This window comes from Solanum pennellii, chromosome 1 (assembly GCF_001406875.1).
Source record: "Solanum pennellii chromosome 1, SPENNV200".
Classification (NCBI taxonomy): Eukaryota; Viridiplantae; Streptophyta; class Magnoliopsida; order Solanales; family Solanaceae; genus Solanum; species Solanum pennellii.
In genome coordinates, this window is record NC_028637.1 from 46,661,238 (window position 1) to 46,675,724 (window position 14,487).

At 44.1% G+C, this 14,487-nt stretch overlaps 3 non-coding genes across 3 annotated transcripts; all 3 read right to left on the bottom strand.

The window, feature by feature from the left end:
- Window positions 1-8,769: 8,769 nt before the first annotated feature.
- On the bottom strand, window positions 8,770-8,888 carry LOC114075684. Its single transcript, XR_003576084.1, has one exon. It is a non-coding gene; the product is annotated as a 5S ribosomal RNA (ribosomal RNA).
- Window positions 8,889-9,118: 230 nt separating this feature from the next.
- Window positions 9,119-9,237, bottom strand: LOC114075709. The gene has a single exon (XR_003576109.1). It is a non-coding gene; the product is annotated as a 5S ribosomal RNA (ribosomal RNA).
- Window positions 9,238-9,466: 229 nt separating this feature from the next.
- LOC114075711 lies at window positions 9,467-9,585 on the bottom strand. The gene has a single exon (XR_003576111.1). It is a non-coding gene; the product is annotated as a 5S ribosomal RNA (ribosomal RNA).
- Between the last annotated feature and the right edge of the window lie 4,902 nt (window positions 9,586-14,487).

Below are 14,487 nucleotides of genomic sequence, written 5' to 3' on the forward strand. Positions count from 1 at the left end.
CTCCTCATTAGACTGGGAGGCAGTGACTACGCCGGACGCCACCTTTTTGGGTGTGGCTCTGGGAGCACGCAAAGCACGGGAAGGGGCAAAAGTGCCTGGGGGCACGTACTCAGGGTCACGCTCATCATCAGAGCCGATGACCATGCGGGCTGACGGGGCGACAGACTTCGATCGCCCGCGTGCGTAGGTGCGGTCTTGCTTGGGTGCCATAGTAGATAGTACCTGTAAAGGATCGATATTAGTATGAGTAGTGGCAAACAAGACAGGCACAACCATACGAAATAAAACATTGAAAATAGTGTGTCATTGCTATTGAAACTATATCACACGACGGGCCTAGTGACGGCTCGTCGTGGCTATGACGGACCGTCATGAGGTCCGTCGTGTTTTACTTAGTCTATGTATATATAAAGAACCCTGAAGGAGAGTCTCTGACTAGCATGACGGTATATGCAGGACGGACCATCACAGGTACGACGGTCCGTTGTAGGTGTCCGTCGTAGGACACTTAAAAAAATTATGGAGACCCTTAGCAGAGGGGTCTCTGACCACACCCAATAGCTCTTTTGAACCTTTTTAGTACCTTCACCAAACTCTGAACTTGTTGTTCATCCGAGTCTGATGCAATGATTACCGCAAAGTGTCACCATTTCCTAAGAATTCATACTTGAGATGAGGTGGGAGAGCTTTTAGTTCTAATTTTGGAGCCTCCTCTATAGATAGTTTCGTGGTTGGGGACTCGCAATTCTTCATATCAAGCTTAAATTTCTTCGGTTTAAACCGAACATCACCTCGGTCAAGAGCCGCAACTAATGACTCATACTCTTCAATGCAATCGCTATCAAAGTTCATTATTACTGCCGCTAATGCTTCTACACTTAGACGTTCTTCTATTTGTGTCTCAGATGTCTCACCCATGTTGTAGGATATAGCAGATGCAGATTGGAGCTCACCACTCTGCCTCATGGACCTACAAATATTAAAGGTCACTTCCTCATTGTTCAACCGAAATTTCATCTGCCCTTTTCCATGTCTACTAAGGCTCTTCCCGTAGCAAGGAATGGCCTCCCAAGAATAATGGGCACTTCAAAATGGACTTTGCAATCAAGAATAACAAAATCTGCTGGAAATATGAATGGCTCCACTTTTACTAGCACATCGTGGAGTATCCCTATAGGCCGTTTTACTGTTCGATCAGCCATCAGTAGCCGCATCGCAGTGGGCTTTGGGTCACCCAAACCCAACTTCTTGTAAATCGAGAGGGGCATGAGATTTATGCTTGCCCCCAGATCACATAATGCTTTCGCAAAATGTAATAGCCCGATTGTACAAGGAATAGTGAACGCACCCGGATCTTCTTTCTTTTGGACCAGAGATCTTGTAGCAATAGCACTACAATGCTGCATTCTATCATCATCCTCAAAAGTGACCGATCTTTTCTTTGTGACCAGATCTTTCATAAATTTGGCGTAACCGGGCATTTGTTCTAAAGCTTCTACCAAAGGGACATTGATAGAAAGTTGCTTCAACATTGTTATAAAACGCCGATATTTGCCATCCTCGGTCTTTTTCAATAATCTTTGAGGAAATGGGGGTGGTGGCCTAGGCATAGGAGTTACCTTTTTAGGCACTTCAGCATCTTTTGCAGTGTTATCCTCTAAATCAGCATCAACTTCTACCACTTTATCAGATTCTGTTGTCACCTTATTCTCATCAGATGGCATAGGTGGATCAATGGTTTGCTTACCACCGCGAGTAGTAATTGCCATACAATGTCCATCATTTTTCGGATTTTGGACAGTGTTGCTAGGAAGAGTGCCCGGTTGCCGTGTGTTCACAGTTGCAGATAATTGGGCCAATTGTAACTCAAGTTGCTTAATTGATATTGCATGGGTATCAACTTTTTGCCCAATACCCGCTAAATCATTTCTCAACTCTTTATTGTGCTCGTCACTAGCATCGAACCTCCTCATCATTTTATGCAACATATCCTCAACTCGTGACATACTACCTCCACCATCCCTAGGAGTAACTTCCCGATTTTGAGGAGGAACATAGGGTCCATTCCTGTCGTTTCTATTACCATAGTTACCCCTGTTGAAGTTGTTGTCGCGATTGTAGTTTCCATCTCTGACATAATGACCCTCACGATTGTAGTTACCATAGTTCCGACCTTGGTTCCCTTGACCTTGGCGCCAATTATCCTGATTTGAGCCTTGGGCGCTTGGTCGGAAACCCCCCATCTGTTCATTTACTGCATAGGAATCCTCCTCATAATAACACTCATCGATTGGAGGTGGTGGTTTAGCCAAGTAGTTGACTGCATTAACCTTTTCTGCACCCCCAGTGACATGTTTTAGTACCAACCCAAGCTCAGTTCTCATCTGAGCCATTTCTTCACGAATGTCATCTGTGGCTGGGTTGTGAGTGGACTGCACTGCAAAGGTGTTTCTCCCTGTATCAGATTTTCTAGTACTCCAAGCTTTGTTATTCCGGGAGATTTTTTCTAATTTTTCAGCGATCTCAGCATAAGGACATTCTCCATAAGATCCACCGGCTATAGTGTCCAATACCGCTTTGTTGTTATCATCTTGTCCCCTGTAGAAGTATTCTTTCAGTGACTCATCATCTATACGGTGATTTGGAACACTTCTCAAGAATGAGGTGAATCTATCCCAAGAACTACTAACTGACTCTCCTGGTAGTGCCACAAAGTTATTCACCCTGTCTTTGTGGTTTAGTTTCTTGGAGACCGGATAGTAGCGTGCTAAGAAGACATCCCTTAGTTGATTCCAAGTAAAGATGGAGTTGTATGGGAGCTCAGTGAACCAAATAGCAGCCTCTCCCGTCAGTGAGAGAGGAAACACTCTGAGCCCTATTACATCTAGATCCAAATCAGGCCTCCCCACACAACTTTTACACACTGCCCTTACCTTAGCTATATGGGCATGTGGATCCTCAGAAGGTAGCCCTGAAAACAAACCTCTGGCAGTGAGCATTTGCATCAGACTACTAGTTACCACAAAAGTGTGGCCTGTGGGTAGAGGAGGCAAAACCAGTGGCCCATCCGAATCTGCTATGTTATCATAGCCTCTGTAGTATGCTTGGGGCCGTGGAGCGGGATTCTGTCCCCTCTGTTGATGTTCACCCGGAGCATCGGGTAACATCTGACCATGAACATCAACCGGAGCTGGGATGTTCTGGTTCGGATCCTCATCATTTATTCCCAAATTACGATTCATATTGCGCAGTGTACGCTCTAACTCGTGATCGTAGGGAAACAGCGGTTCTCTTCCTCTCCGTGTATTTGGCATACAAGGAGGATAGTTCTGAAAAGAAATCAAAAACAATAAAACAAAGTAAAATCAAGAAAATATCAACTAAACTATAGTAATAAGTTCAAGTTAATCTAAAAGCTATATTCCCCGGCAGCGGCGCCAAAATTTGATACGCTCAAACTTACTTCTCAAATAAGAAGTAAAGCGGTCGTGTCAAGTAAATAACCCAACTAGTGAGGTTGGGATCGTTCCCACGAGGAAAATAGTCTAGACTTAACTTCAACTTGCTATTACTATTGTTCGGTCAATGACTTCCTTGGAAAGTAAAAATAATAAAAGGGGGGGTTTCTATTTCTAAATGAATGAAAATAACTAACGCAATTGAAAGAGACACTTAACAGCTTCGACAATTAGATTTTAATCAATTAATCAAAGTAACTAGGGTTTACGTGTTCCCCACAGGTTCATAACTTGATAATTCTAACTATAACAATTCTTTCATATTATCTTGCATGCAAAGTGATAAGTTATTTATTTCTAAATCCTTGGTCCGGCATCTAGAAAATCTCACTCCTCACCTTGGTCTGGCTACGTGTGTTGCTATCCTAACCCTTATCCTTACCTCATATTAAGCATCGTATTCGATATTTGACTAAGTTATTACTTCGTACCAATCAATACTAGCCTATTAGATAGTATACATTAAATCTATGTTAATAATTCTTTTCCTATTATCTACCTCCTTGGTCCGGCAAGTAGCCATAAGGCGAGTTCTTGGCCATCCGTTAAAAAGACTTCTAAGCGAAAGAATTATTAATACATGCAAGACAGTATTCTAGAATTCTTATTTTAGTTAGGGTTTATCTCATTATTTGCCTATGGTTCCCACAACCCTAGTTATGGAGTTTAGTTACTCATAGCCATAAACACAATATTCAAATATATTAAATAAGAATTCATGTACTTACTTCAATGAGAAAGAATAAAATCCAAAAGTTTGCTTGATTAATCACCAAAAATCACTTGCAAGAATTCTCAAAGTAATCAATAATCTCACGAAAAGTCTAATGATTATCAAGAATCTCACAATACAATGTTTACCAATACGGAGTTTTAACAATCTAAGAGTCTAACTATCAGGTGTCTAACCTAACAGAGTCTAACTATCAGGTGTCTAACCTAACAGAGTCTAACCTCAAAAACGAGGTTTTTCGAACTATTTATAAAAAAAAAAACCTAATTAAACAAGGACTCTATTTGCTGGAAATCTGCAAAAACGCGGCTGGGTCGACGGACCTCACGACGGACCGTCGTGGTCACGACGGACCGTCATGGACTCCGTCGTCCCATACTTATGCAATTTGTTCTGCTGCTCTCTTCACCATCCTCGACGGCAAGTATGACGGACCGTCACAGACACGACGGTCCGTCGAGGGCCTTCGTTTCAAAACACTTCAACTCTTGGAATATGGGTACTGGGATCACTTCTCTGAACTTCACGATGAACCTGCAGGACGGACCGTCATGGCTACGACGGTCCGTCATGCACTTCGTAACTCCACACTTGGTCAGACTTCCCCATCTTCCTTCAGCAGCTGCACTACGCTGCCACCTACGGACCGTCACAAGCTTCGTAATCCCACACTTCGTCAGACTTCCCCATCTTCCTTCAGCAGCTGCACTACGCTGCCACCTACGGACCGTCACAAGCTTCGTAATCCCACACTTCGTCAGACTTCCCCATCTTCCTTCAGCAGCTGCACTACGCTGCCACCTACGGACCGTCACAAGCTTCGTAATCCCACACTTCGTCAGACTTCCCCATCTTCCTTCAGCAGCTGCACTACGCTGCCACCTACGGACCGTCACAAGCTTCGTAATCCCACACTTCGTCAGACTTCCCCATCTTCCTTCAGCAGCTGCACTACGCTGCCACCTACGGACCGTCACAAGCTTCGTAATCCCACACTTCGTCAGACTTCCCCATCTTCCTTCAGCAGCTGCACTACGCTGCCACCTACGGACCGTCACAAGCTTCGTAATCCCACACTTCGTCAGACTTCCCCATCTTCCTTCAGCAGCTGCACTACGCTGCCACCTACGGACCGTCACAAGCTTCGTAATCCCACACTTCGTCAGACTTCCCCATCTTCCTTCAGCAGCTGCACTACGCTGCCACCTACGGACCGTCACAAGCTTCGTAATCCCACACTTCGTCAGACTTCCCCATCTTCCTTCAGCAGCTGCACTACGCTGCCACCTACGGACCGTCACAAGCTTCGTAATCCCACACTTCGTCAGACTTCCCCATCTTCCTTCAGCAGCTGCACTACGCTGCCACCTACGGACCGTCACAAGCTTCGTAATCCCACACTTCGTCAGACTTCCCCATCTTCCTTCAGCAGCTGCACTACGCTGCCACCTACGGACCGTCACAAGCTTCGTAATCCCACACTTCGTCAGACTTCCCCATCTTCCTTCAGCAGCTGCACTACGCTGCCACCTACGGACCGTCACAAGCTTCGTAATCCCACACTTCGTCAGACTTCCCCATCTTCCTTCAGCAGCTGCACTACGCTGCCACCTACGGACCGTCACAAGCTTCGTAATCCCACACTTCGTCAGACTTCCCCATCTTCCTTCAGCAGCTGCACTACGCTGCCACCTACGGACCGTCACAAGCTTCGTAATCCCACACTTCGTCAGACTTCCCCATCTTCCTTCAGCAGCTGCACTACGCTGCCACCTACGGACCGTCACAAGCTTCGTAATCCCACACTTCGTCAGACTTCCCCATCTTCCTTCAGCAGCTGCACTACGCTGCCACCTACGGACCGTCACAAGCTTCGTAATCCCACACTTCGTCAGACTTCCCCATCTTCCTTCAGCAGCTGCACTACGCTGCCACCTACGGACCGTCACAAGCTTCGTAATCCCACACTTCGTCAGACTTCCCCATCTTCCTTCAGCAGCTGCACTACGCTGCCACCTACGGACCGTCACAAGCTTCGTAATCCCACACTTCGTCAGACTTCCCCATCTTCCTTCAGCAGCTGCACTACGCTGCCACCTACGGACCGTCACAAGCTTCGTAATCCCACACTTCGTCAGACTTCCCCATCTTCCTTCAGCAGCTGCACTACGCTGCCACCTACGGACCGTCACAAGCTTCGTAATCCCACACTTCGTCAGACTTCCCCATCTTCCTTCAGCAGCTGCACTACGCTGCCACCTACGGACCGTCACAAGCTTCGTAATCCCACACTTCGTCAGACTTCCCCATCTTCCTTCAGCAGCTGCACTACGCTGCCACCTACGGACCGTCACAAGCTTCGTAATCCCACACTTCGTCAGACTTCCCCATCTTCCTTCAGCAGCTGCACTACGCTGCCACCTACGGACCGTCACAAGCTTCGTAATCCCACACTTCGTCAGACTTCCCCATCTTCCTTCAGCAGCTGCACTACGCTGCCACCTACGGACCGTCACAAGCTTCGTAATCCCACACTTCGTCAGACTTCCCCATCTTCCTTCAGCAGCTGCACTACGCTGCCACCTCCGGACCGTCGCAAGCACGACGGACCGTCATAAGCTCCGTAGGTGGTCTCTTCTGCATTTCTTCGCTCAAACTCTCCGCATTCAGCTTTGGACAGATTTCCTGCAAAACAAAGAAAACTTATATAAAAATTAACACAAAAAGGCTTTTCGGACACACTAAACTTAAGGAAAAAGTATTAATTATACCGTGAAACCACGGTATATCAGTAAGTGTCCCTTTATTTGCAGGAAATCTGTCTAAGGTTGAACGTGGAAGTTTTTGAGCAAGAAATGAAGAAAAGTTACCACCTACGGAGCCTGTGACGGTCCGTAGGTGGCGTCGTAGTGAAGCTGCTGAAGGAAGATGGGGAAGTCTGACCAAGTGTGGAGTTACGAAGTGCATGACGGACCGTCGTAGCCATGACGGTCCGTCCTGCTGGTTCGTCATGATGATCAGAGAAGTAGTCCCAGTACCCAAATTCCAAGAGTTTAAGTGTTATGGAACGGAGACCCTCGACGGACCGTCGTGCTTGGAACGGTCCGTCATACCTGCCGTCGAGGGTAATGAAGAGAGCAGCACAAGAGTTTTCAAAGTATGGGACGATGGAGTCCATGATGGCCCGTCATAACCGCGATGGTCCGTGTCACTAGGTCTGTCGACCCTGCCCCGTTTTGACAAATTTTCAGCAATTAGGGTCCTTTTTTTATTAGGTTTTTGTTTTTTTTAATAAATAGTTGTAAAAACCTCATTTTTGGGGTTAGACTTTTGTTATTAGACACTTTCATGTTAGATTCTTTGTTAGAAGATTATTTTGGTTATTACACTTTGGATTGTTACACTTTTCTTTGGAGTTGATTTTTGGTGATTTTGTCGATTAATCAAGTAAATTTCTGAATTTTATTCTTTCTCATTGAAGTAAGTGCATGAATTCTTATATTATACATATGAATATTGTGATTATGACTTTGGATAACTAAACTCCATAACTAGGGTTGTGGGAACAATAGGTGAATAATGAGGTAAAACCTAACTAACATAACAATTCTAGAAAAGTGCCTTGCATGTATTGATAATTCTTTCGTTTAGAAGTCTTTTTAACGGATGGACAATATTAGAACTCGCCTTAATGCTACTTGCCGGACCAAGGAGGTAGATAATAGGAAAAGAATTATCAACATAGATTTAGTGTATACTATCTAATAGGCTAGTATTGATTGGTACGAGGTAATAACTTACTCAAATATCGAATACAATGCTTAATATGAGGTAAAGGTAAGGGTTAAGTATAGCAACACACTTAGCCGGACCAAGGTGCGGAGTAAAATTTTCTAGATGCCGGACCAAGGATTTAGAAATACATAACTTATCACTTTCCATGCAAGATACTAAGAAAGGATTGTTATAGTTAGAATTATCAAGTTAGGAACCTGTGGGGAACACGTAAACCCTAGTTACTTTTATTAATTGATTAAACTCCAGCATTTGAATCTGTTAGGTGTCTACTTTAATTTAGTTAGTTATTTTCATTTATTTAGAAGTAAAAACCCCCCTTTTATTGTCTTTGATTTCTAAGCAAATAATTGACCAAATAATAGTAATAATAGATTGAAGTTATGTCTGAACTATTTACTCGTGGGAACGATCCCAACCTCATTAGTTGGGTTCTTTACTTGATACGACCGCTTTACTTCTTATTTGAGAAGTAAGATTGAGGTTATCAGCATCTATCATTCATTGCACTCTAAATTCTATTAAACACAACTTTCCTCCCAAAGCCTAGCCCGTTCCACTTTAAACCCCTCAACGCACCGACGCACGACGACGCCCGTCACGCCCATCCCCGACGCCCCCATCCCATATCCTAATGACGTCTCAATCCGAATGTATTTTCCACAAAAATAAATAAATAAGCATATATTTTTAAATTACGAGATCAAATTTCAACAAAAATGAGGGATGCAACACGAGGACTTCCCAGGGGGTCAACCATCCTACTACTACTCTCGCCCAAGCACGCTTAACTTCGGAGTTCTGATGGGATCCGGTGCGTTAGTGCTGGTATGATCGCATCCATCACTCATTGCACTCTAAATTCTATTAAACACAACCTTCCTCCCAACGCCCTAGCCCGCCCCCCACTTTAAAACCCTTCACGCACCGACGCACGACGACGTCCGTCACGCCCATCCCCGACGCCCCCATCCCATATCCTAATGACGTCTCAATCCGAATGTATTTTCCACAAAAATAAATAAATAAGCATATATTTTTCAATTACGAGATCAAATTTCAAAAAAAAAGAGGGATGCAACACGAGGACTTCCCAGGGGGTCAACCATCCTAGTACTACTCTCGCCAAAGCACGCTTAACTTCGGAATTCTGATGAGATCCGGTGTGTTAGTGCTGGTATGATCACATCCATCATTCATTGCACTCTAATTTCTATTAAACACAACCTTCCTCCGAACACCCTAGCCCGCCCCCAACTTTAAAACCCTCCACGCACCGATGCACAACGACGCCCGTCACGCCCATCCCCGACGCCTCATCCCATATCCTAATGACTTCTCAATCCGAACGTATTTTCGGCAAAAATAAATAAATAAGTATATTTTTTTCAATTACGAGATCAAATTTCAACAAAAATGAGGGATACAACACGAGGACTTCCCAGGGGGTCACCCATCCTAGTACTTCTCTCGCTTAAGCACGCTTAACTTCGGAGTTCTGATGGGATCCGGTGCGTTAGTGCTGGTATGATCGCATACATCATTCGTTGCACTCTAAATTCTATTAAACACAACCTTCATCCCAACTCCCTAGCCCGTCCCCTCTTTAAAATCCTCCACGCACCGACGCACGACGACCCCCATCACGCCCATCCCCGACGCTCCCATCCCATATCCTAATGACTTCTCAATTCGAAGATGCTACCATTACTAGAAAGAAAAACTATAAGTATTGGGTTGCCTCCCAACCAGCGCCTGATTTAATGTCGCGACACGACTGAGGACACTTGATTACTCAGACTTCATCAAGACGGTATGCCTCGATCACTTCATTCACCGATTCATCATGCCCAAATTAGAGTTTTATTCGTTGTCTATTTTCCTTAAACCGCACACCCTCCTTGGTTTCTAACTCAACTACTCCATGAGAGAATAGTTGGGAAATCAAGTAAGGGCCAGTCCATTTGGACTTGAGCTTGCCCGGAAACCAACGCAACCTAGAATTGTCTAAAAGCACCACTCTGCCTCATGGACCTACAAATGTTGAAGGTCGCTTCTTCATTGTTCAACCGAAATTTCATCTGCCCCTTTTCCATATCAACTAAGGCTCTACCCGTAGCAAGGAATGGCCTCCCAAGAATAATAGGCACTTCAAAATCGACTTCACAATCACGAATAACAAAATCTGCTGGAAATATGAACGTCTCCACTTTTACTAGCGCATCGTTGAGTATCCCTATAGGCCTTTTCACCGTTCGATCGGCCATTAGTAGCCGCATCGCAGTGGGCTTTGGGTCACCCAAACCCAACTTCTTGTAAATTGAGAGAGGCATAAGATTTATGCTTGCCCCCAGATCACATAATGTTTTCGCAAAATGTAATGACCCGACTATACAAGGAATAGTGAACGCACCCGGATCTTTTTTCTTTTGTACAAGAGATCTTGTAGCAATAGAACTACAATGTTACATTCTATCATCATCCTCGAGAATGACCGATCTTTTCTTTGTAACCAGATCTTTCATAAACTTGGCATAACCGGGCATTTGTTCTAGAGCTTCTACCAAAGGGACATTGATCAAAAGTTGCTTCAACATTGTTATAAAACGCTGATATTTACCATCCTCAGTCTTTTTCACTAATATCTGAGGAAAGGGGGGGGGGGTCTAGGCATGGGAATTACCTTTATAGGCACTTCAACATCTTTTCCAGTATTATCTTCTACTTCACCACTACCATCTACCAACTTATCATTATTTTTTATCACATTTTCCTCCTTAGACGGCATAGGTGGGTCAATGGTCTGCTTACCACCCCGAGTAGTGATGGACAAACAGTGTCCGTCATTTTTCAAATTTTGGACAGTGTTGCTAGGAAGAGTGCCCAGTTGCCATGTGATCACAGTCGCAGATAATTGGGCCATTTGAAACTCAATCTGCTTAATCAATATTGCATGTGTATCGACTTTCTGCCCAATACCCGCTAAATCACTCCTTAACTCTTAAATGTGCTCATCATTAGCATCGAACCTCCTGATCATTTTGTGCAACATATCCTCAACTCGCGCCATACTATCTCCACCATCCCTAGGAGTAACTTCACGATTTTGAGGAGGGACATAGGGCCCATTCCTATCATTTCTGTTACCATAGTTACCCCTGTTGAAGTTGTTGTCGCGGTTGTAGTTTCCATCTCGGACATAATGACCCTAACGGTTATAGTTACCATACATCCAACCTTGGTTTCCTTGACCTTGGCGCCAATTTTCCTGATTTGAGCCTTGGGAACTCGGTCGGAAACCCCCCGTCTGTTCATTGACCGCATAGGAATTCTCCTCATAATAGCATTCATCCTTTGGTGGTAGTGGTTTAGACAAGTAGTTAACTGCATTTATCTTTTCTGCATCCCTGGTGATATGTTTTAATACCAACTCAAGCTCAGTTCTCATCTGAGCCATATCTTCACGAATCTCATCTGTGGCTGGGTTGTTAGTGGATTGCACTACAAAGGTATTTCTCCCAGTATCTGACATCCTAGTACTCCAAGCTTTATTATTCCGGGAAATTTTCTCTAACTTTTCGGTAATTTCAGCATAAGGACACTCCCCATAAGAACCACACGCTAAGGACACTCCCCATAAGAACCACACGCTATAGTATTCAACACCGCTTTATTATTATCATCCTGTCCCCGGTAGAAGTATTTCTTTAGTGACTCATCATCAATGCGGTGATTGGGGACGCTTCTAAAAACGAGGTGAATCTATCCCAAGAACTACTAATTGACTCTCCTGGTAGTGCCACAAAGTTGTGCACTCTGTCTTTGTGGTTTAGTTTCTTGGAGACCGGATAGTAGCGTGCTAAGAAAACGTCCCTTAGTTGGTTCCAAGTGGAAATTGAGTTATAAGGGAGCTCAGTGAACCAAATAGCAGCCTCTCCCGTCAGTGACAGAGGAAAGACTCTTATCCCTATTACATCCAAATCCAAATCAGGCTCCCTACACAACTTTTACACACTGCCCTTACCTTAGCTATATGGGCATGTGGATCCTTAGAAGGTAGCCCTGAAAACAAACCTCTGGCAGTGAGCATTTGCATCAGGCTACTAGTTACCACAAAGGTGTGGCCTGGTGGTAGAGGGGGCAAGACTAGTGGCCCATCGGAGTCTGCTATATTGTCATAGCCTCAGTAGTATTCTTGAGGGCGTGGAGCAGGATTTTGTCCCCTCTGTTGATTTTCACCCGGAGCATCGGGTAATAACTGACCATGAACATCAATTGGAGATGGGATGTTCTGGTTTGGATATCATTAATACCCAAGTTTCGATTCATGTTGCGTAGTTTACGCTCTAATTCGTGATCGTAGGGAAACAAGGGTTCTCTTACAAGGAAGATAGTTCTGCAAGAATAAAAAACAATAAACAAAGTAAAATTAAGAAAATATCGACTAAACTTTAGTAATAAGTTTAAGTTAATCAAATTTTGGCGCCGCTGCCAGGGAAAGTAGCTTTTAGATTAACATAAACTTATTACTAAGATTAGTCGATATTTTCTTAATTTACTTTGTTTATTGTTTGTTTATTCTTACAGAACTATCTTCTTTGTATGCCAAATACACGGAGAAGAAGAGAACCCTTGTTTCCTTACGATCACGAATTAGAGCGTACACTACACAACATAAATCGAAACTTAGGCATTAATGATGATGATCCAAACCAAAACATCCCAGCTCCGGTTGATGTTCATGGTCAGTTATTACCCGATGCTTCGGGTGATAACCAACAGAGGGGACAAAATCCTGCTCCACGTCCTCAATAATACTACAGAGGCTATGACAATATAGTAGACTCTGATGGGCCACTTGTCTTGCACCCTCTACCACCAGGCCACACCTTCGTGGTAACTAGTAGCCTGATGCAAATGCTCACTGCCAGAGGTTTGTTTTCAGGGCTACCTTCTGAGGATACACATGCCCATATAGCTAAGGTAAGGGCAGTGTGTATAAGCTGTGTAGGGAGTTCTGACTTGGACTTGGATGTAATAGGGCTAAGACTGTTTCCTCTCTCACTGATGGGAGAGGCTGCTATTTGGTTCACTGAGCTCCATTATAACTCAATTTTCACTTGGAACCAACTAAGGGACGTTTTCTTAGAACGCTACTATCCGGTCTCCAAGAAACTAAACCACAAAGACAGAGTGAACAACTTTGTGGCACTACCAGGAGAGTCAGATAGTAGTTCTTGGGATATATTCACCTCATTTTTGAGAAGCGTCCCAAATCACCGTATAGATGATGAGTCACTGAAGGAATACTTCTATAGGGGACGGGATGATAATAATAAAGTGGTGTTGGATACTATAGCGGGTGGTTCCTATGAGGAGTGTCCTTATGCTGAGATTGCCAAAAAGTTAGAGAAAATCTCTCGAAACAATAAAGCTTTGAGTACTAGGAAGTCATATACTGGGAGAAATACCTTCGCAGTGCAATCCACTCACAACCCAGCCACAGATGAGATTCGTGAAGACATGGCTCAGATGAGAACTGAGCTTTGTTTTGTATTAAAACATGTCACTAGGGTGTAGAAAAGATAAATGCAGTCAACTACTTGTCTAAACCACCACCACCAAATGATGAATGCTATTATGCGGAGTATTCCTATGCGGTAAATGAGCAGAAGGGGAATTTCCGACCGAGTGCCCAAGGCTCAAATAAGGAGAATTGGCGCCAAGGTCGAGGAAAACAAGGTTGGATCTATGGTAACTATAACCATGAGGGTCATTACGTCTGAGATGGAAACTAAAACCGCGACAACAACTTCAACAGGGGTAACTATGGTAACATAAATGATAGGAATAGGCCCTATGTCCCTCCTCAAAATCGTGAAGTTACTCCTAGGGATGGTGGAGATAGTATGGCGCGAGTTGAGGATATGTTGCACAAAATAATGAGGAGGTTGATGCTAATGATGAGCACATTAAAGAGTTAAGGAGCGATTTAGCGGGTATTGGGCAAAAAGTCGATACACATGCAATATCGATTAAGCAGATTGAGCTGCAAATGGACCAATTATTTGCGACTGTGAGCACACGGCAATCGGGCACCCTTCCTAGCAACACTGTCCAAAATCCAAAAAATGACAGACACTGTATGGAAATCACTACTCGGGGTGGTAAGTAGAAAATTGACCCACCTATGCCGTCTAAGGAGGAAAAGGTGATAAAAGATAATGATAAGGCGGTAGAGGGTAGTGGTGAAGTAGAAGATAACACTAGAAAAGATGCTGAAGTGCCTACAAAGGTAATTCCCATGCCTAGACCACCACCACCCTTTCGTCAAAGATTAGTGAAAAAGACCGAGGATGGTAAATATCGGCGTTTTATAACAATGTTGAAGCAACTTTCTATCAATATACCTTTGGTAGAAGCTCTAGAACAAATGCCCGG